Source organism: Adiantum capillus-veneris, chromosome 4 (assembly GCF_014529385.1).
Source record: "Adiantum capillus-veneris isolate H3 chromosome 4, ASM1452938v2, whole genome shotgun sequence".
In the NCBI taxonomy this organism is placed as follows: Eukaryota; Viridiplantae; Streptophyta; class Polypodiopsida; order Polypodiales; family Pteridaceae; genus Adiantum; species Adiantum capillus-veneris.
Genome location: NC_140934.1, coordinates 177,738,017 through 177,761,035, shown reverse-complemented (window position 1 = coordinate 177,761,035; position 23,019 = coordinate 177,738,017). Strand labels below are relative to the sequence as shown.

General features: G+C 42.3%; 1 protein-coding gene across 4 annotated transcripts in view; it reads left to right on the top strand.

The window, feature by feature from the left end:
* The window catches only part of LOC147460410 (uncharacterized), a 106,526-nt gene that overhangs the window by 39,893 nt on the left and 43,614 nt on the right, over positions 1–23,019 (top strand). For 3 of the 4 annotated variants that reach the window (XR_015187981.1, XR_015187982.1, XM_086511487.1), the window contains exon 2: positions 10,789–10,907. The gene's annotated coding sequence lies outside the window, so the exon portion shown is untranslated. Of the gene's footprint in view, positions 1–10,788; positions 10,908–11,020; positions 15,013–23,019 lie in introns of those variants that run through there. The other variant, XR_015187983.1, reaches the window with a different exon arrangement.

Sequence of the window (23,019 nt, the reverse complement as noted above, 5' to 3'; positions counted from 1 at the left end):
CTGGTCATAGCAGACTCAACCCGTAAAGAGTAGCAGATTCCACCCCAAGAAACCTCAGTTTTCAGCCTAAGACCTGCAGATTTGTAGCGACAAAGATCACCAGAAAATAGCGCCAAAATCAGCGTTTTTGGATTGTAGCAAATTTCAGCCCATAGCGTTTTTGGACAGCAGATAAAAGATTGCAGATTTCAGCCCTTAGGTCGGTCATGTCGTCCCCGTCGTCATCGCCGACATAGCCTAGACTTGCATCAGTCACATGCATTCCCATTGTATGAGTTTGTGCAATCATAAGTAGACCACTCTCGCCATAGAGAGTGGGGCCTTCGGAGGAGGGTTTTACAACGTCTCTGGTGTCATATCTCTCTTCTCTCTCTATCTCTCAGTCTCATACACTTGCACGCACAGTGTCCATTCACTTGTTTGTAATCATTGCACTCTCTCATCAAGAACGAAAGGCTCTCCCTTCGATAAGAACAAAAGGAACCTTGAGCACAGTTCGGAGCACTCATCTTGAGCAAAGTTCAAACATTCATTCCGCTGCACCTAACAGAGGAACAAGGGGAGGCCGGACAAGCCCTTCTTTTTTGGGTTTCCTGTCACTCTTCAAAAACACGATTAGGAATCGATACGCCCAAGTGGACTTGGGTAGCGTGTGACTGCAACTAGCAAAAAAAATTCCGTGGTTTTTTCCTCGAGTGATACAGAACACTGCCAAAGCTCTGATACTAATGTAAGGTGTCAGGTGACACATCCAACTCTATGTGTCCGTGGACAAGCTACAGCATGACCAGGGTTCAGTTCTGTCCAGTCAGTCTAGAATAGGAAGTGATCTGACACTTTTGTAATCTGTTTGCAGACCGTGCATGTTCAGACACTTAGTAGATGCATACCGTTTGGTTGCACACAACATGATCATCAGCATTACCATCAGAATCCATCAGGAGCATTTTCCAGTGCATAGACCTATTTTCCCTATTTTTGACATTTTTCACTAATTATTTTTAAGTGACTTTTGTTGGGAAGTAGGTAGGGCAATTTTGCTAACTTGTATAAATAGAAACCTAGCGCTAGCACTTTCTGGCAGAAGAGGCAGCAGGAGCACCTTGCTCAACAGGCAACTTCTCAGCAAGAACAACACCCGCAGCACCTAGTGTTTTCAGCCATTTGAGAACCTAGCGTTTTTGTACTAAATCAGCCAGCGTTTCTGCACTTGCACACTCCGGGCGACAGAACCACAGCAGACCAGCCCCAGCATTAGCAGATTTCCACCGCAGGAGGATTTTCAGCCCTAGCATTATTGGTTTGCAGATCAACCGCAACGTTTTTGTAGACCTTCGTGACAAGGACAACACGAAGACTAGCATTTTCAGTTTTCAGCAGTTGGCACCCACAGTAGAAGTTCCGAACCTCGCAGATCTCACCTTCCCACATTAGATTCTCGCCCCACAGTCAGATCCCGCGATGTCACGTGACACATCCCAACCCTATGTGTCCGGGGACAAGCTATACCACAGCAGGGTTCAGTCAATCCAGTCAGCTTAGATTAGCATTGATCTGACACTTTTGTCAGTCTATTCGTAGACCGTGCATGCCCAATCACTTAGCATAGATGCATATCCTCCGGTTGCACACAACATGATCATCATAATTCCCATCAGAATCCATTAGCATGAGTTAGGGGAATTTTCCAGTGCATTTAACCTATTTTCCTATTTATTGGTATTTTCACTTATTATTTTTAAGTGACTTTCCAACAAAAGTAGGTAGGGCAATTTTGCTAAGTTAATATATAAGCAAACCCAAGTTCGCACTTTCTGGCAGAAGAGGCAGCAGGAGCTTCCCGCTCAACAGGCAACTTCCCAGCAGTAAACCCCCCCCCCCCCCCCCCCCCCCCAGCAGTAGACCATCGCCATACTCCCACCTCTGGCGTTTCCTCTCTTGCAGTCATCGCCATCAACCACAGTACCCTAGCGTTAGCAGATTCTTGCAGATCAGCCCCATCCTGTGTTTCCCGCGACAGAATGACCTCAGCCCTTAGCGTTTTTGCAGCCAATTACTAACGCCAGGATTTCAGCCACAGAGCCCAGCGTTTTTGGTTTTCTGACCCCAAACTGCCTGGCGTTTTCGGCATGAGAAAGGCAGCATCAGCGTTTTTAACTTTCAGCCCTTATCGCATTAGATCCACAGCATTTCTAGCACTACGATGTAGTAGAAGGACCACCCCAAGACGGTTGCAAATGTTCTCCCATTTCCAGACATAAAAACGCAGCCAAAGCAATAATTTTCAGCCACCGAAACAGCCTCGAAATTCAGCGATTAGAAGATCTCAAATTTCAGCCATCAAGTCGTCGTCGTCATCACCGTCGTCGTCATCGGCATAGTCCCATTGCATCAGTCCATTGCATACGCATTGTACACCTTTGTGCAATCAAAGTTAGACCACTCTCGCCGACGAGAGTGGGGCCTTCGGAGAAGGGTTTTACAACCTCTCGGTGTCTTATCTCTTCTCTCTCCTTCTCTGTCTCATTCACTTGCACGCACAATCCACTCACTTTGTTCGTGATCATAGCACTCTCCATAAGACGGAAAGCTCTCTCTTTCCCTTAAAACTAAAAGGAACCTCTGCATTACTCAAGGAAAAGAACCACAAGAACCACAAGAATTTTTTTTGCTTGTTACGATCGCACGAACTCAAGTTTACTTGGGCGTGGCGATTCCTAGTCGTGTTTTGTTGAAGAGTGACAGGAATCCCAAGAAAGAAGGGCTTGTCCAGCCTCCCCTTGTGTCTCTTTTCACTCATTGAGAGCGGACCGTGCACTTAGCGGCCGGCCAATCGAGGTGAGGTGGGAAAAAGCAACCTTGGTGTGAGCGCAAAGCCGCCAAGCGGTGCGCCCACAGAAAAGGGTAGAACTCGGGTGAAGACAAGATCCTTCTCCAATGCGATTTGCAAGCGAAAGAAAACCTCAAGAACCTCAAGATCCTTAAGAACCCAAGAACCCAAGAACCAAGACCATAGTTACCGGGGAACGCGTTCCGTAGGCCCCGGAATGCTGGAACGCCGTTCCCTCCCCCTCTGCCAAGCCGGAACGTCCCGGAACGTTTTGCCGTTCCGGGTGACCACTTGATACCGGAACGGCCCGGAATGGTCCGGAACGGCCAACTCTCAAAAATGGGAAAAAATAGGCAATTTTTTGCAAATTTGTAGTGAACATTAGGTGTTCTTTTAAGTGTGCAAGGACTCAAAAATTAAAATGCACCCCCTCACACCCATTCCCTTCTCAAGCATTATTTGAGTGTTTTTTATGCCTCTCGTTCCGCGCCGTTCCCGTTTCGGACCCCTGGCCGTTCCCCCGTTCCGCGGGGGTCCCCGTCGCCGTTCCCGTTCCGCGTTCCGAGTAACTCTGACCAAGACCCTCAAGAACCCAAGTTCCTCGCGAGCTTAAGACCCCAAGATCATAGTGCATGGTCGTCACCCGAAGCGGCATGGATAATTTGCATTCAGGTGATGAGCATGAGAGAGGCGACGAAGGATTCTCCCCACCAGGAGATTTTTCCAACCCTTCCCCTTCGCCATCTACGCCAGACCCTATGGAGGCAATGGTCAAGCAGATGATGGCCATGATGGATAGACAGGAAGACAAGCGCCTTGCTTTAAAACGCGAACGAATTGCTCTTTGCCGTAAAACAAGAAGAAAATTGCCTTGCTCAAGACCGTGAGCGCGACGACAGAATTGCAAGAATGGCCGCAGATCAAGCAACCAAGGACCGCAAGCGCGACGAAAGAAACGCAAGATTTGTTGCACAACAAGAAGACAATCGACTTGCTCTCGAACGCGAGCACGCTGAACGAAATGAATGAAAAGCAGAAAAGGAGGCCGAGCGTGAAGCTCAAAGGGAGCTTCGCAATCAAGAATTTATTGCCCAAATCCTAGCCTCGAAGACCGAACCACCCAAAGATCGTGGGAGTTCGTCAAGAGTTTTTGTGTAAATGAAATTGTTACACAGATAAAAGAGTTAAAAAAGATGGGCTCTAGGGCCAAGGCTTAAACAACAAGGCATTTAGTATTGTGACTAAGGCATTGGCTTTGATATGAGTGAGAGAGAGAGAGAGAGAGAGAGAGAGAGAGAGAGAGAGAGAGAGAGTCACGTGACACATCCAACCCTATGTGTCCGTGGACAAGCTACACCATGATCAGGGTTCAGTCAGTCCAGTCAGTCTAGATTAGAAGTGATCTGGCACTTTTGTGAGTCTGTTCGCAGACCGTGCATGCCCAATCACTTAGCATAGATGCATATCCTCTGGTTGCACATAGCATGATCATCAGTATTCCCATCAGAATCCGTTAGTATCAGTTAGGGGATTTTTCCAGTGCATTTAGCCTATGCTCCCTATTTTTAGTATTTGTCCCTTATTATTTTTAAGTGACTTCCCAACAAAAGTAGGTAGGGCAATTTGACTAAGTTAATATATAAGCAAACCCTAGTTAGTGCTTTCTGGCAGAAGAGGCAGCAAGAGCTTCTCGCTCAACAGGCACCTTCTCAGCAGAAACTCCCATCAAGCACCTTATAGCTGGCAATCCTCCCAACCCTAGCGTTTTTGCCATCGCCAGACTCCACCTCTGCCTGGCGTTTTTAGTAGTCCTTGACCGCAGCAGATCCCTATCCTCTAGCGTTTGTGATCGCCATCCAAGTTACAGGTCCCAACGTTTTTCACATCAGCGTTTTCAGCCCTAAAAACGCAGATGCATCAGTCATTTTCAGCAGGTAAAACAGTATATTTTCAGCCCTAGGCCACTGCAGACAGTAGCGTTTTTGGGCAGGAAGATCAGCCCTAAAAACGCAGCCATATCAGGGAGGTTTTAGCCACAAGAACAACAGCAAACAGTCATTTTCAGCACTCCAAAGTGGTCCCAGATTTTCAGCCATAGACTCTTTGTGGACAGCAGATAGAAGAACATCGATTTTAGCCATAAAGTCATCATCGTCGTCACAGACATAGTCCCAAGTTGCATCAGTCCATTGCATACGCATTGTACCACTTTGTGCAATCATAAGTAGACCACTCTCGCCGACGAGAGTGGGGCCTTCGGAGGAGGGTTTTACAACGTCTCTGGTGTCGTATCTCTCTCCTCTCTCGATCTCTCAGTCTCATACACTTGCACGCACAGTGTCCATTCACTTTGTTTGTGATCATAGCATTCTCTCATTAAGAACGGAAGGCTCTCCCTTCCATAAGAACTAAAAGGAACCTTGAGCACAGTTCAGAGCACTCATCTTGAGCAAAGCGCAAACAATCATTCCGCTGCACCTAACATTGGTATCAGAGCTTTGACAGTGTTTTGTATCACTCAAGGAAAGAACCACAAGAACCACAAGAATTTTTTTTTGCTTGTTGAGGTCGTGCGAACCCAGCGGGCGGCTAATCAACGTGAGGTGGGAAAAAACAACCTTAGTGTGAGCGCAAGGCTGCCAAGGGGTGTGTCCGCGGAAAAGAGTGGAACTCGGGTGAAGAGAAGATGCTTCTCAAACGCGAATTGCAAGCAAAAGAAATCCTCAAGATCCTGAAGAACCCAAGAACCCAAGTTCCTCGTGGACTTAAGAACCAAAGATTTTAGTGCATGGTCGTCACCTGAAGCGGAATGGATACTTCGCATACAGGTGACGAGCATGAGAGAGGCGACGAAGACTTTTCCCCACCAGGAGATTTTTTCAACCCTCCCCCTTCGCCATCTACGCCACCAAGTGTACCAAACCCTATGGAGACAATGGTCAAGCAGATGATGGCCATGATGGATAGACAAGAAGCAAATCGCCTTGCTTAGGACTGTGAGCGCGACGAAAGAAACGCAAGACTTGCCGCACAACAAGAAGATAATCGCCTTGCTTTAGAACGCGAGCGCGACGCACGCAAAGAAAGAAAACAACAAAGAAAGGCGGACGAGACGGCTGAAAGATTGGCTTTGGAGATCGAGCGTGAATCTCAAAGAGAGCTACATATTGAAGAATTGCTTCGACAAGCGCTAGCCTCGAAAACCGAACCACCCAAAGATCGTGGGAGTTCCTTAAGTGGTGCAAGCCACGATGCGGATTCCAACCATCCAGTCACAGAAAAGTTGACTTTCAGTAGGTATGACGGTAAGATGGATGCTACGGTTATTTATTCTTGGTTGCATCAATTTAATGCTTATTTTGCGACAACTAAGAAGACAGGAAATAGCAAAGTTTTGACGGCAGCTATGTACGTTGTTGGTGATGCCATCAATTGGTACCACGCATGGCAAGAGGCACAGTTAGCCGCGCACCTAGAGGAAGCTGACGGATTCACGTCCCTTTTCTTCAATTGGGCTGATTTCCAAGACAAGCTCAAGGTGCGGTTTATGCCACCTCAATACCTCGCACGATTGAAGGAGGATTGGCACTCTCTCAAGCAAAATGGTATGCCAGTCATGTCTTTTTCTAATCGTGTTTTGTAGCTAGGCACTCAATTACGAAAATCGGATGATGAGCGTAAAGAGGTTTTTCTCTTTGGATTGATTAAGTATATCAAGTACGATGTAGTGGTTCTCGATCCAATTGATCTCAACAAGGCGGTAGCGATTGCTCTCGCACAAGAAATCAAGCACAACAAGGGAAAGCCTAAAAAGAACAAGACCTCCACAACTACCTCGCAGACTTCTCAGAACGGAAAGAACGGTAAGAATGGTAACTCTTCTAACCAATTTTCCAACAGTCTCTCAGAAAAGAATTCTTCCAATGAATCTAAGGGTAAAACTATCACAATTGCTAAACCTAAGCTTACTCCATATGAAAAGGTAGCACAAGGAGTTGTAAGAGGATACATTACGTCGGAAGAGCAAAGCACTTATTTTAAGGAAGGTCGTTGTTTTCATTGTCACATTAAGGATCACATAAAAAGAACATGTCCTAAGCTTGTATCAAATGAATCTAAAGAATCCATAGAACCCACTTCCTCTGTCAATGCAATTAATGATAACACGAGTGTCTCCCAAGTTTCTCCTGACCCTCCCATTGATGATTCTCTCATTAAATGCTATGGTCGTACGTTGAGGCAACGTTTTGTCATATTGTTTATCCAAGTAGTATGCATGATGTGATCAGTTCCTCTCTTGTTGAGAGAGCTTGCCTCGAGTTAGTCCGAGATCTCCTATCGAGGTCTCTGGCTTTTGTCCCGGTACGGACGCTCTCATCACGGAGGAGTGCCTTGATGTGTTTTTTGCTATTCAACAAACTGCTTTCACTAGAAGATTTGTTGTTTCTCCTCTCTCAGGATGTGATATGATTTTGGGCATTAGATGGTTTTGTGATAATGACTCTCTCATGAATTTTTCGGCTAACAGTATAACTCTCAATGTCGACAGTGATTCTCCTATTGTCATTCATGGAGAGGACATTGTTCATTCTCCATCTCTCATTGCTCATATGCAGGACAAGATTGAAAGGATTCAGGAGAAGGAGACTCTCTTAGTCTCTTTTTCTCCACAACATGACACACAGAATTTGCAGGATTATGAGAAGCATGATGATTTAATTGACAATGATCAGCATGATGATTTGGATGATAAAGACAAGCATGATGATTTGCATGATCAAGATGTGATTTCTCACAAGCATGATGAGTTGCATGAGGATGATGTGTTAGTGGATGCGTTTTCTAGCGAAGCTAACCTCGTTGTAGATTCGATCAATCACGAAGAACCGATCTTGGCTTTCGTGTCGAGGTCCAAAGAACCCCCACATGACGATTCGATCATTCAGGAAGAATCGATCTTGGCTCTTGAGCCTAGGTCTAACGAAACCTCACAGGAAGCATTATGTGTTCGCATGATTGATACGCACGCATTGTTCGAGTGTTTCATTCGTGACCGTTTCTTGTATTTTAGTCAATATCGTTATGTGATCCCTTTTTCTAGGCGTGACATATTGTATGTTGAGCACGTTTCTCTCATGGATGAGCATGAATGTATGCGGAGTTTTCGTGAAAAGCGGAAAAGTATGTATGTAAGGAGGTCACATTCCATGTCTCTTCCTTGGCATGACACAGTTTCCGAACGAGCATAGGAAAGTATGAGCACCATGCATGGGCATTTCCGTTGTGAATTGCCATAGTTGATTTCTCTAGATCAAAAGAGAAAGATTCGATCTCATTGTTTGCATGTGTTGGATGAACTGGTTGTCACTCCGTCTCTATGTTTATCTACATTGCATACACAGTCTTTAAAGAAGACAAGATTTTTTTCCTTCTCTTTACATGGAATGCGTATGTTCATAGTTTTGTGTTGGAACTGGTTTCAAAAATTTTCAGCCATGGAGATTCTTGAAGAAGAAAGAAGCAGGTCTCTAGACGAAGTTGAAGCAACGAAGGAGGCACAAAAGACTTTGTGTTTCTTTCGGCGCGGCCCAAAGAAGCAAGCGTTGCAGACCTTTATGAAGTTCAAGTACCGCACGACCCACATATCAGAGTCGGTCGGCGAAGAGTCCCTTCTAGGATTCCAGATGCTTTTTGCGATCTCCCTCGACGCCATACAGTTCGGTACCAGCACCTCACTTTGAAAAGGAGGGGATTGTCTCGTGACACATCCAACCTTATGTGTCCGTGGACAAGCTACACCATGATCAGGGTTTAGTTAGTCCAGTCAGTCTAGATTAGAAGTGATTTGGCACTTTTGTGAGTCTGTTCGTAGACCGTGCATGCCCAGTCACTTAGCATAGATGCATATCCTCTGGTTGCACACAGCATGAGCATCAATATTCCCATCAGAATCCATTAGAATCAGTTAGGGGATTTTTCTAGTGCATTTTTTCTATTTTTCCTATTTTTGGTATTTTTCACTTATTATTTTAAGTAGGTAGGGTAATTTTGCTAAGTTAGTATATAAGTAAACCCAAGTTAGCACTTTCTGGCAGAAGAGGCAGCAGGAGCTTTCTGCTCAACAGACACCTTCTTAGCAGAACCCCCATCAAGCACCTTACCGCCGCCGACAATCCTCCCAACCCTAGCGTTTTTGCCATCGCCAGACTCCACGTCTGCCTCGTGTTTTCAGCAGTCCTTGACCGCAGCAGATCCCTATTCTCTAGCGTTTGTGATCTCCATCCAAGTTACAGGTCCCAACGTTTTTCACATCAGCGTTTTCAGCTCTAAAAACGCAGATGCATCAGTCATTTCCAGCAGGTAAAACAATGTATGTTTTCAGCCCTAGGCCACTGCAGACAGTAGTGTTTTTGGGCAGGAAGATCAGTCCTAAAAACGCAGCCACATCAGGGATTTCTCAGCCAGAAGAACAACAACAAACGGTCATTTTCAACACTCCAAAGTGGTTTCAGAGTTTCAGCTATAGACTCTTTGTGGACATCATATAGAAGAACATCGATTTCAACCATAAAGTCATCATCGTCGTCACCGACATAGTCCCAAGTTGCATCAGTCCATTGCATACGCATTGTACCACTTTGTGCAATTATAAGTAGACCGCTCTCGTCGACAAGAGCGGGGCCTTCGGAGAAGGGTTTTACAACGTCTCTGGTGTCGTATCTCTCTCCTCTCTCTCTCTCTTAGTCTCATACACTTGCACGCACAATGTCCATTCACTTTGTTTGTGATTATAGCATTCTCTCATTAAGAACGGAAGGCTCTCCCTTCCATAAGAACTAAAAAGAACCTTGAGCACAGTTCGGAGCACTCATCTTGAGCAAAGCGCAAACAATCATTCCGCTGCACCTAACAGAGAGAGAGGTGTGTGCAAATAGTCTTTAAAAAAAGCTCAGCTTTTGGAAGGTGCTCTAGATAATGCTCCTCCAATGATAGCTCCACTATACACTATGGTCTTAAGTGTGCTCCTTGCACAAAATGCCGTAAATGTGCTGACGTTATGTGAATTACTTTGCGTGAAAGCAAAAAATTCCAATTTGATAAATAGGGTTTCCTTGTATAGCGTGTATGATTGCATGCTATTGTTGCTCTCTCTCTCTCTCTCTCTCTCTCTCTCTCTCTCTCTCTCTCTCTCACCACCTTGCTCTGCATATTTGCTAGTATAGGGAGCGTTGTCGTTCCACTTCTCCTTGTGTGTCTATTTCTTTCGCCCTGTGCATGCACCATGGGAGCCATCAGGCTTTTGTCACTTCTCTCTCCTTGTGTTGAGGTGTGTGTAGGTTGCTTTGTCTCCCTTCGTGTTTGAGGCATGTGCCTTATCATTTAATATCTTTTCTCTCACTATGGTTATGGTGCATGAACCAAAGAGTATGTGTGCGTGTGTGAGAGAGAGAGAGAGAAAGAGAGAGAGAGAGAGAGAGAGAGAGAGAGAGAGAGAGAGAGAGCTTGGACCACTTCACAGTTTGATAGACATGACGTGTATAAGAAGCTCGCATCAGGTGTTCCATACCTCTCTCTCTCTCTCTCTCTCTCTCAACCTAGAAATCCAAATCCAGTATACTAGCAACAACTTATTGGCAGTGATGTCATACCAAGAGATTCTGTATGATGTTGGGAGCAATTCATTACTCTTGGATCTCTATTATCTACTATTGTGTCTCTTCTAGACAATTGGTTTTTTTTAATTATGATAATACATTAATTATGAATGGTTGGATGTTAGTCTTAGAAACGTACAAATTATTATCACGACAAATCTCTCTCTCTCTCTCTCTCTCTCTCTCTCTCTCTCTTTAACACACACACACACACACACACACACACACACACACACATTCACTCATGTATAACACATGTGAAAGGATTGTGGCTAACATTTTCTCCATTGTTTCATTCTGTAGATAGAAGATGAAAAAGAAGGCTGATAGGGATACCACGATTTGGAAAAGCATCGAAGCTTTCTTCATCTTTTCAAGGTCGCACTTTATTTGATTGCAATTGAAGAGGACTCTAGTAGAAGGTAAACATCTTTTATTTTTTGGAACGTAAAGTGTGTCTCCTAATTCTTTTCAATTCACACCATGGACATGCTCATATCAGGCACTCAACTATTCTCTCTCTCTCTCTCTCTAGATTGGTGACATAGAAGAAAGCATGATCCCTTCATGGTATGATATGAATCAACATTTTTTCATCACAACATTTGCATGCCATGCCACCAAAGACATCTAATAACTCTGATATCTCTCTCTCTCTCTCTCTCTCTCTCTCTCTCTCTCTCTCTCTCTCTCTCTCTCGCTCTCTTCTTTTATGGTAGGATGAAATCATGGATCAATAATTTTTTGTCACAACATTTGCATGTTATGCCACTAAACACACCTAATGATTCTCTCTCTCTCTCTCTCTCTCTCTCTCTCTCTCTCTCTCTCTCGTTCATCGATACACAATCTTAATGTTCACATATCACTTTTTAGTTGTAGTTTGTGAACATTTTTTTACGGAGGAGATACATGAATATTTAGTTTTAAACGTGAACATCTTTTGTGGAATAAAAAAGTTTTACATTTTAACATTATAATGTGTAATGAGACATGTCTTTGATCTTGAGTTAGTTTTTTGACCATACTCACAACTGTGAGATGAGAGAATTTGTATTAACTCGGAAAGAATACAGTTATTCTCACGCACTACATGTGCATTGTGGGGGCTAAGATTTTAACAAAGAGATTAATGCATTGACTTTGGTGATCTGGGTTGTACTATCGTAAATGCTAACATCTATATCAAATACGACACTTCGATCATTACGTAAGATGTTGTTTAAAGGTATCGTAAAATATGACATTAAATGAGAATATATACAAGCATAATTTTGTATTTGAAACTCCACTGACAAGTGAACATTTGTATGTGATGTGCAAATCTAATTTCGCATGTTGCATGAGACATATTATGTGAATATTTTATTGTGAGCGTTTTTTTACTTCGAATGAGCGTTTTTATAGGTTATATATTTTGATTTGGAAATATTTTTAAAATCATTTAATTTTTTTATAAAAATGCTTGATTTTTTTGGATCCTAATAGTAGTTATCAACTTTAATTTGTTTACTATCTTAAATTTTTTTCTTAAATTAATGTTTAATGTCTTCAAGCTACTAACATGATGTGAGTCTATGCGATCCTTGTCTCCTTAAGACACATGTAGTGCTAAAGGACAATTGTGATCTTTTTGAGTTAATAAAACTTATATTGACTAACAATTGTAAGCATGCAAAATAAATTTAAAGATCACTGAAAAACTAACTCAAGATCAAAGACATGAAACCACTACAGATTATCAAACCCAAAATAATGTTCAAATCTAAGACTTTCTTATTTTCACAAAAGATGTTCACGTTTAAAATTATACTTTCACTCATCTCCTTTACAAAAAGATCTTCACAAACTACAACTAGGAATTGATATGTGAGCATTCAGTTTGTGTGCGTGCATGCTAGAGAGAGAGAGAGAGAGAGAGAGAGAGAGAGAGAGAGAGAGAGAGAGAGAGGAGGGATGATAGTCATTAGGTGTGTTTGGTGGCATGACATGTAAATGTTGTGACAAAAATTTTGACCCATGACTTTATGCTACCATGAAAAGAGAAAGAGAGAGAAGAGAAAGATAAGAGTTATCCGGTGTGTTTGGTGGCCTGACATACAAATGTTGTGACAAGAAAGTGTTATATCATGATTTTATTCTACCATGAAGGAGTCATGCTTCCTTTTAGGTTACTAGTTTAGAGAGAGAGAGAGAGAGAGAGAGAGAGAGAGAGAGAGAGAGAGAGAGAGAGATTAATTGAGTGCTTGATGTGAGCATATACATAGTGTGAATTGAGAAGAATTAGGAGGAGAGCCACCCACTTGAGACTCCAAAAATTAAAAGGCATTTGTCTTCTAGAGTTTTCTTCATTTGCAATCAAATAAAGTGTAGTCTTGAAAAGATAAAGAAAGCTTTGGTGCTTTTTCAAATCGTGGTATCCCTATCCACCTTTTGTTTTATTGTCTTAATATAGAATGAAGACAATTAAGAAAGGTTGGTCACAATGCTTTCACATGTGTTGTGCATGAGTGAATGTGTGTGCGTGTCTCTGTTAGAGAGAGAGAGATTTGTTGTGATAGTTCTTTGTACTAAGGCTAACATCCAACCATTCATAATTAATGTAGTAACATAAATTAGCAAACTCAATTGTTTAGAAGAGACTTAAGAATGGATGATAGAGATCCAATGATATTGAATTATCCCCAATATGTCGAAATCAAGCTAAAAGTGGTCCATAACTAAATCAGGATATAGGAAAGTCAATACTCAAGTTTGGTCCAAAATAGACATCTAAAGATAAAAAAAATCCTAAATTCTCAGGATTCTAGCTATAAATGGTCATTTTGACCCATGTGAAGGAGAAACAATTTAAATCCCAAACGTTTATGACCAAGGGCTTAGAGAATATTTCTAAATGCTTCACCATAAGTTTGGTGAAATTTGGGCTTAAAACATGAATTGCGATGTATGTATCTCATGTGCAAAGTTGGTAGATTTTGGGTCCCAAGTGTATGCAAGTGTCCAAATCGTCAAGTGAGAGAATTGTGCAAGATTGGTTAGAAATCCAAGAGATTTGCTACTTCAAAGAGATAAAGTGTCAAAGTTAGGATTTTGGGGAGACAGCCTTGGGGTGGAAAATTAAACATATAATATTCTTTAAAGATCAAAGTCTAACCAAATAATGTCTGAAAAAGTATAAATCTTCACATTAAGGCCAAAGGGATCAATCACAATCAAATGGTAGTAAAAATTGATGGATAGGTAGATAAAAAGATGTTATTAAATTTGTAATCATCAATTAAAAGAAAACCAAGGTACAAATACACAAATACAGTGCACAAATACACTTTACATAACATGAGATTTATTCAAGGACACATTATGTGCACTATACATGTGAAGGGAATCACATAACCATTCTCTTTCTAAAAAAGTCACTATGGCTATGGTGTTCTATTTCTTTATAAAACATGGACTGAGGGTTTGGTGTATCCATGATGAGACTAAGATATATTCTTGATGAGAGCTTGGATACTTTCTTGATGTTAAAGTATCTCACATCAATAAATACTATTCTCTCTCTCTCTCTCTCTCTCTCTCTCTCTCTCTCTCTCTCTCTCTCTCTACGCATTGATGTAAAACCAAAACTTTTCAGAGTTATGTAAGGAGTTTCTGTAGCAGTATTTTTGAAGTGAACATATTCGAAGAAGTTGACTCTCATATATTCTTTTATATACAATATCTTCTGACACTCGCAAGGGTTCTTCTTCGTTAACAAGGGCCACAATCATTGTAATGATTCAAAATCTCCTAAGTGTGGAGATAACAACACAACCACTCAACCAACGACATCGGAAGCCATGATCATGACATACTTGGTATTGTTGGAAGAGGCCGTAAACAAACAAGGTAAATACTTATGGACACTTGCAATGGAGAATGCCACGTTAAGGATTCTTGTGGTTGAGAATGAGAATCTCAAACGGATACTTGAGATGCGAATAATATGTTTGATACAACTTGAAGAGGAAGTCAAGGAATGTAAACGCTCTCTTGTGGACTTGAATGCTTTGAAGGAGCCCATAAGCAAAGTAGAGCATGACCATGTTTTGAAAGAGAGGAGATTTAACTCCATGAGCGGTGATGTATGCGGCATGAAAAACATATGCACAAACAAAACTTGGGATGATGTATGTATGGTAACAGTGTGGTTTTTAATCTCTCCCTCATGTAAGCTATGGCTCAAACAACAAATGTTGAGAATGTTGATGTAGAGGAGCTGAAGGAACGGGAGCGACGCTCCAAGAACATTGTTATTCATGGAATACTGAAAGAGAAGTTAGAGACACCTCCTTCTCTTGCCATTGTCATCAAAGGTTTTTTCAGAACCCACTTTGACATGTCAGAAGTTATGGTTTATATAGCACATAGAGTGGGTAAGAAAGGAGCTCTTTGCTCGAGAGAACGGCCAATTGTATGCACCATGTCGGATGAGACCAAACGAAAGATCATCCTTGATAATAGTTGGATTTATTTGAGAGATACAAATTGTTTGTATGTGAAGATCACACTATTATCAAAATATGGATCGCAAGTCATATGAGGAGAGAAATTTAAAAAAAAGGAGATTTTTTATGAAGAAAATGTCCTCAAGGAGGAGGTAAGTCCATTGAGCAAATATGAATACGTGACCTATGAGGCTGAGTTACAATTAAAACTATGCTTTTGGAATTGCAACCGATATCTATCGAATGTGGGAGTTGAGATAGATGAATTAACAAGCAAAGCCAATGTTGTATTTCTTGTTGAAGCTTGAGAGCATGATACACAAAGGATTAATGAGTTGGAGGATTACAATGTACATTCATTGATGTGGTCAAAGAATCTCAAAAAACAAAGAGGATAAGGAGGGGTAGCATATATGGTTAAGAAAGGATTGAAAGATTTTGTATTAATTGTGAAAGATGACAAGCACAAATGTTATATATGATAAAAAATTATGACAAAAAAAAGAAAATTCTTTTTTGTAGCCGATTGCTACATTTCTTATCATGATTCTTTCTTTTATGCTTGCATGGATAGAGATCAACCATTTTTTGATTTAGAGGAGGACATTGTTTATTTTAAAGGCAAAGGTGATGTTATTGTCTTTGGAGATATGAATGCTCACACAAAAACATTGCAACATGATACTCAAAAATTTGATATACCATTCATTTCAAGGGAGTTGGAGGAATTTCACTTGTATGATCGTACTTCAATGGATGAGAAAGAGTTGGATCATTATAAAAAGTTACTTTTACATATATGAAATAGCACGAGTATTCTCATTGTCAATGGTGTATCTTAATGGAGTGAAACCAATGGATTTACATATAGAAAACATAATGGAAATAATGCGATTGACTGTATGCTACTCTTTAAAGACATCATGTACTGCATAAATAGTCTTACGCTTGTCCATCAATGGACTCCGGAATGAGACCATTGAACCTTATGTATTGAACTTCCATGTGGATAAGCAATTAAGCGTTATAATCTCAGCCGAAGGGGATCACTATGTATGGATTTCAAAGAGACACCGATGTACATTGAAATGGTTGAGCAAAAGTTATAGATGACAACGCTTCAACATGATGCATCATTGAAAACTAAATGGAAAGCCTTCAAGAAAACTATTTGTTCTTGTGCCGAAGATTGTCTTGCCATAAAACATGTGCATGATATCAACAAAAATAGATCACACAAAAGGTATTTTGATAAAGAATGTCAAGATGCTCGAAAGTCTTTGATAAAGCTTGATGCAATTATAGACAAAGAAAATTATCAAAGTCATTTGTATACATACAAGTCATTAATTCAAAAGAAGAGAAGAAGATGGGAAGTAAAGCATCAATTTTTTCAACTTCAAGAAAAGACACCTGCATGTGGAAGACATGGTTGAGCAAAAGTTATAGATAACGCTTCAACATGATGCATCATTGAAAACTAAATGGGAAGCCTTCAAGAAAGCTATTTGTTCTTGTGCCGAAGATTTTTTTGCCATAAATCATGTGCATGCTATCAAAAAAGATAAATCACACAAAAGGTGTTTTGATAAAGAATGTCAAGATGCTCGAAAGTCTTTGATAAAGCTTGATGCAGCTATGGATAAAGACAATTATCAAAGTCATTTGTATACATACAAGGCACTGATTCAAAAGAAAGAAGAAGATGGGAAGTAAATCATTAATTTTTTCAAGTTCAAAAAAAGACACCTGCATGTGGAAGATTTTGGAGAAACTTGACGAACAAGCGGGTTGAAAGTTTTGGTAACTTGAGTCTTGTGGATATGTACACATATTGTAGGAAACTATATGAGCAACCCAATGTTGGAAAAATGTCATTTTATAATTCACTCCCAACTATGACCTCTTTCTTTACTATTGAAGATGCGTGCCATGTGCTCGAAAACGTGGCCACTCGCAAAGCGGAAGATCTTCAAGGTATCAAGCCGTAAATGATTAATAAACGAGAGATTTTATACATGAGTGGATGTGTGATATGTTTAACCTTGCACTTCAACATGGTATGCCTTATGATTGGAGTACTAATGGGGTCAAGCCTTTGCAGAAAGGAGGGGATGCAAAGAATGTAGATAACTATTGGACTATAATGATTGTGTCGCTTATGAAAAAGTTGTTGGGTTGAAAAATAGAGATAAAATTGAGTGATTGGGCTGAAGATAATGAAAAGTGTGCAAAAGGACAATCGAATTTTTGTCGATGCCATATCACCATTGATCATCTTGTTACTCTTCGTGTTTTTATGAAGGAAAGTTGTTTGAAAGACAAGCGATTGTATTGTTACTTTGTGGAATTTTAAGAAAGCCTTGATATGGTTCCACGTAACAATCTGTGGAAAAAGATGGAAGAACTCCAAGTGCCAAGTGAGTTTATGCTTGCGGTTTCTGGAATCTATGAGAAGCTGGTATGTCAATTGTGCATGGGAAGCGCCGTCCAACTTTCCCGCGCGGGCGCACCATTGCGCCGCCCTGCCTCGCCAACTACCGCCGCCAAAACAGCCCTACTTCCACCTCCACAGCGCCTACGGGCCACCATCGCCATACCCTACGAGCTCAAAGAGCTCTTCCACTTCACATACCCCTAATAGGGTGACGCTCCGGCCCTTATACCCCGGACTCTTCTTCCGCGCCCCCGCATGTGGGTTAATCAAGTCGCCACGTGGCAGCCCCTGGCTCCATGGTCTCAGGCTCACCAAAACTTCCCCCAAAAAATACCTAGAATTACCTTGTTTTTATGGCCTCCTTCTCCCGGCCCTCAAATCCTCCCCCTTGGTTGGAACTTTGTGCCGCTAAGCTATGCCGATTCTTTGCCATGCTGGGTCCAGACCATAAAAACCCTACCGCCTTCTGAGGTTTTTAGGATTGCCATTCGAGGCCGCAAAAACGATAAAAAACACCTGCCAATACTTTCCTCGGCATCACCTTCCGTCTTTGTCCCGCCACATCTAATTGACCGAGTGTCCGATTGAGGCACCGTTGATTTGTGTTAGCTCCACATGATGTACCCCTCCACCGCGAACTTTGGCGAGGCTCAAAAACTGCCAAATGGCACATTTCCCAATGCGGTCAAGTGGGCTCAAACCCGGCCCTCAGAAAATCTTCTAATGGCCATATCTTGCTATCCAAAGCTCTGATTCGCAATCCGAGAAGACAGGCATGCTCCACAACTTGAGCACTACACACATATACACTGACATCAGCCCGTGCCACCTGTCCCCAGTTGCCCTATCCGTCGGGGATCTGCTACACACCTTTTCTTTAAACTGCAATATCTTGAGCACCGAGGCTCCATTTTGTTAAGTATGGAGCCTGATTTACCCTTGTAATTTTCTGTGATAAAAGTGCACATTTGTAAGGCCCCCATTATGAGGAGAAGCCATCGTGCGTGAAGGAAAATCACTCATCGGAAACCAAAATTTTCACGGACAAGAATCAGGGGCAACTTTAGAGGCCTTGGGGACGGAGGCCCCTGAGACTTTTTTTTCGCCGGAATATTATGGCCGGACAGCGGCCGGAAAGTGGTCGGAAAACAACCGGTTGGTTGGCCGGTGGCCGGTAGTCAATGGCCGATGGAAGGTGGTCGGAAGTCAATGGCTGGTGGCCGAATTCAAAAGCGGACTTGTCTTCTCAAGGGCGGCCACACATGGGTGGATTGGAGGGTCCGATTTGGACTTATTCACACAAGGGCGGCTACACATGGCTGCCTCTCATAATAGAGGACAACCCTTTTGGCGTATAAAAGAAGGCCATTTCTACACACATTTCATAGTGTGAAGTTGATGCAACAAGGTGAGTGTGAGGTGGTGAGAGTGCAGCAAGGCGGGAGCTCCATTAAGGGTATAATCCCTTTGTAAACTACTTCTTGTTTTGAAGTACTAAAGCCATTGAGTGGCTGCTTTCCCGTGGACGTAGCCCACATTGTGTGAACCACGTATATCGTGTGTACTCTCTCTCTCTCTCTCTCTCTCTCTACTCTATAATCTCGTGTATGTAAATCTGTCTCTCTCCATTAAGTAATCTACTCAATTATCTATTTAGCTACGTCTTATTTTCTAACACATTTGACGAGCCGTCTGGACCGGCTTCTAGAGCACGCTGAACTCTACATTTTGGAGCTTTGAATTGGCATTTTGGACATCTTCATCTTCCACCCCAACTGGACCATCCTGCAGCCTTTTCGGCCTTAAAAACCGCTTTAAGCATACATTCCCGCTATCCTTTGGCTGCCAAGGGCCTTGGCACCTGCCCTAGCCTTCTGCACTGCACTCGACTGCTGCCTTAGCCTGGCATTGACCACCTGCTAGCTTCGACCAACTTTAGTTGCACCATCATTGCCCAGTCCCCTCGTCGAACATTTATGTTCGACCAAAAGCATATGTACAAACTTTAAAATTGGCACACCAAACTGATGATTAAAAGCACTCACAAAACCATAACTATATATACAGGTTATGTACAAAAGTTCCATTTCCTTTTTTCCACACATCGCATGCTTTAGGTGGGTTGCCCACCCCTCTTGACTATAATTTGCTGCACTTCATGCACTAGACTCCTCTCGAAGTACAATTTGATCCGCACACCATTCACCCTGTTCCTCATAAGCTTGCCATTTTCCCTTACTAGTTGAAATGTCCCATTCGGAAAGGCCTTCTTTACTTTATATGGACCCGTCCACTTCTTCTTGAACTTCTTCTGGAATGTGAAATCCAGGTAGCTTTCGTATTTCATGCTCAGGTCTCCTTCCTCTATCTTCTGTCCAGCAGGTTCTGATTGAATTTGGCAACCCGCTTCTCTCTCTGCTTCACGTAGTAGTCTGCCGCTGCCTCTCTGTCCATCTGCAAAGCCTCCAAGTTGGCTATCCGATCCTGTAGAACTCCTTGTTGAGTGGCATTGACACGCCACATACCCTTTAAAGCACCTAGTTGTGCATGCACTGGCAACACCTCCTCCTTACCATTGACAAGCTCGAATGGAGCGAAGTTTGTAGTCACCTTATAAGATATTCTATACTCCCACAGACACTTCTGTAGATTTGCTTCCCACTCAGCTTCCTACTTGTACACATACTTCGTTAACATCTTGACAATTTGACAATTAGCACTCTCGACTAGACCATTGCATTGGGGGTGATAGGGTGAGGAAAACCTGTGCTGAATCTTTAACTTTTCCAGTAATGCGCTCATGAGCTTACTTCTAAACCCCTGACCCCTATCAGAAACTAACACCCATGGAGCACCAAAACGGAAACATATGTTATCAAACACAAACTGAGCCACAACACTAGCATTTACTTCTAGCTGCACCAACGTCTCCAAAGATTTCCTCGTGGTGCCATGTCAAAAGGTTTCTTGAAATCCATAAAGAAACAATACAACTTTTTTCCTTTCAATCGAGACGCTTCCATAAGAACTCGAAGAGGGACAATGTGATGTGATGTGTGTGTGTGTGTGAGAGAGAGAGAGAGAGAGAGAGAGAGAGAGAGAGAGAGAGAAGAGAAGAGGAAGAAAAAAGCTTTCATTAGTAAAGGAAAAATCCCAAGAAACCATAAAGATCTAAACATGAGTAGAGAGAGAGAGAGAGGAGAGAGAATGTAACGAGAGTGAGGGGGAGAGAGGATGTAAATATAGTGAGGACAGAGGAAAAACCCTCGCACAGAAGACAAAAAAACACCAATCAAGAATTGCTTACCCAAAAATGGTGTTATGCTGCATGCAAATGCTTCCCAATCTACCTTGTGGGAGTCTTGATTTCTCTCTAGCTCAAACTATCCTCGATGCACTACTACTCCCTCTAGCTCAAGCTCATCCTGCACTGTTCTCTCCTTGTGTAAGAGGTGCAAAGAATGCATCTCTCCCACTACTCTCTTGCGTTGTCTACTACAATACTAGGCCATCTCTGTCATTCCTTTTTCTGTGGTGATCTCAGGAAGTGAAGCTATCTCTATGGCCATGAGAGAGAGAGAGAGATATATATTTTATTATTGTTCTCGGATGTCAGATATGACCTATGGGACTAAAGGTATATGTGATGTAGTATGTGTGTGGATGATGAGTGATTCTTGATGCTCCAAAATTGTGGTGATGAGAGTCACAATGGAGAGCCGACACTGTGACTGGCAGAGGAAAGTGTGTAGGTCTAAGTAGTTTGGATGTGACCAAAAGATGAGCACTCTAATAGTGTGTGGTGCTCAGACTCTCAAATTTGAAGTGAGAATAATGTGCACACTCGATTTGATTCTTCTCCATTGCCCCAACTCCCCGTCTTGTATCAAAGGGAGAGGGAGCTAATAAGCCGAATGGCTGCGATAGTGTATATCACTGACAAGGGGATAGGTTGAAGCATGTAAGGGTGAGTATGGTTTCCTCTTTCAGCAAAGAACACATTGGTTCTCTAGTTGGAGGCAATACGGGTGGTGTCATGTATGAAGAGTGATCCCCCGGAGGATTTATCCCAAGCCGTAATACATTGGCATTGTAGAAAAGCTTCATTGACTTGGGAGTCTATTGAGGCATCATGTAGCAATCGTAATGCATCCCATCTTCCAAGCCACTTACTTATATCTTGCATCTATCCCATGCTGAAGATCTTGCTTTTATGTATCTTTTGAACCTTTTTTCTTGCTTTCCATGCAATTGTAGGAAGTGGATGTGAGGGACTTTGACGCATATTTATCATGTACTCCATAACCCTTTCCATGCCCATAACCTCAATTGGAAGAGATCCTGACTCAAGAAGTAGGAGCATAGATGGTGTTTATGTCTTAACTGGGAAAATTTTTGTAGATTCGCAAAGAATCAAACTCAAAGGAATTGACGGGGGTCCGCTTTTGGACATTCTCAAACTCTTTCCAAGTAGACTTTGAGATGCACCCGCCCCACGCTTCAACTCCAAACAGAAGAACCGGTGTCACTTATATGTCAAAAAGATACTTCTTGAGAACCCAACACTTGATGTTTCTGCATTAACATGGTTCTCAAATGTATATTATGCTATCTTTGTGGCTTCCAAACAACACATAGCACATTCATGCCACTTGTGATTGGCTGGAACCTCAAGGCCAAGGTACTTAAAGCTCTAGAGGACTTCAGGTGTCTCATTGTTATACACAATGCATGGCTTCTAGTTATGGTTGGTTTTCATAAGCATAACCTTTGTTTTGGATTCATTCACAATCAACACACTATGAAAGCAAAATTTCTCAAAAGACAACCATAAGCTTTTGTGCATCCTCTAAAGTATGTGCTAAAAGCACTACATCATCCGTATACAACAAAAGCATGGTTATCACATTGAAAATAGTGACCTCTTGAATGCCTTCTTCTTTTATAAATTCAAGTACCATTTGTTTCAACTAATTGATGCATATACCAAAGAGAGTTGGTGACAACGGATATCCTTTTTTAACCCCAATAGTGCTTAGAAAAATTTCTAAAATGACGTGGCGCTTGCCCGGCACGCGGCGGTTTCACATGGCCCTTGGGGCCCCGATATTTTAAAAGGGAGGAGAGGGGGCAATAGCGACATCGCTATTGCCTCCCCCCCTCAGGTAAGAGATGAGTCCCGCGGCATAGAGAGTGAGAGGGAAGGCCCGAAGGTCTCCAAAGCGGGCAAAGCCAAGCAAGACCAAGTGGCCGGGAAAAGGGGAAGACCAAAGAAGCCGGACAAATCAAAGGTTGGCAAGGGAAAAGGGCATGGCCGTCCGGGAAAATCAAAAGGGGCAAAGCCAAGCCAAGTGCAAGGCCCAAAGAGGATAAAGAGAAGCCGGATAAGGAGTGAAGGTCAAAGTAAAAAATTGAGCAGTATAAGGCTAAACCAATGAGGGGTAAAAAATGTAAAAATGAGGGTAAAAAAATAATAAATCCAAGAGGCAATAGCGACATCGCTAATGCCCCCCTCCCAAGTGCAAAGAGTGAAGAAGAGAGAGATAGAGCAAAGCGGTGCCATCCTTCCCAAAAGATACCAATTCAAGATGCCAGGTGGACCAATTG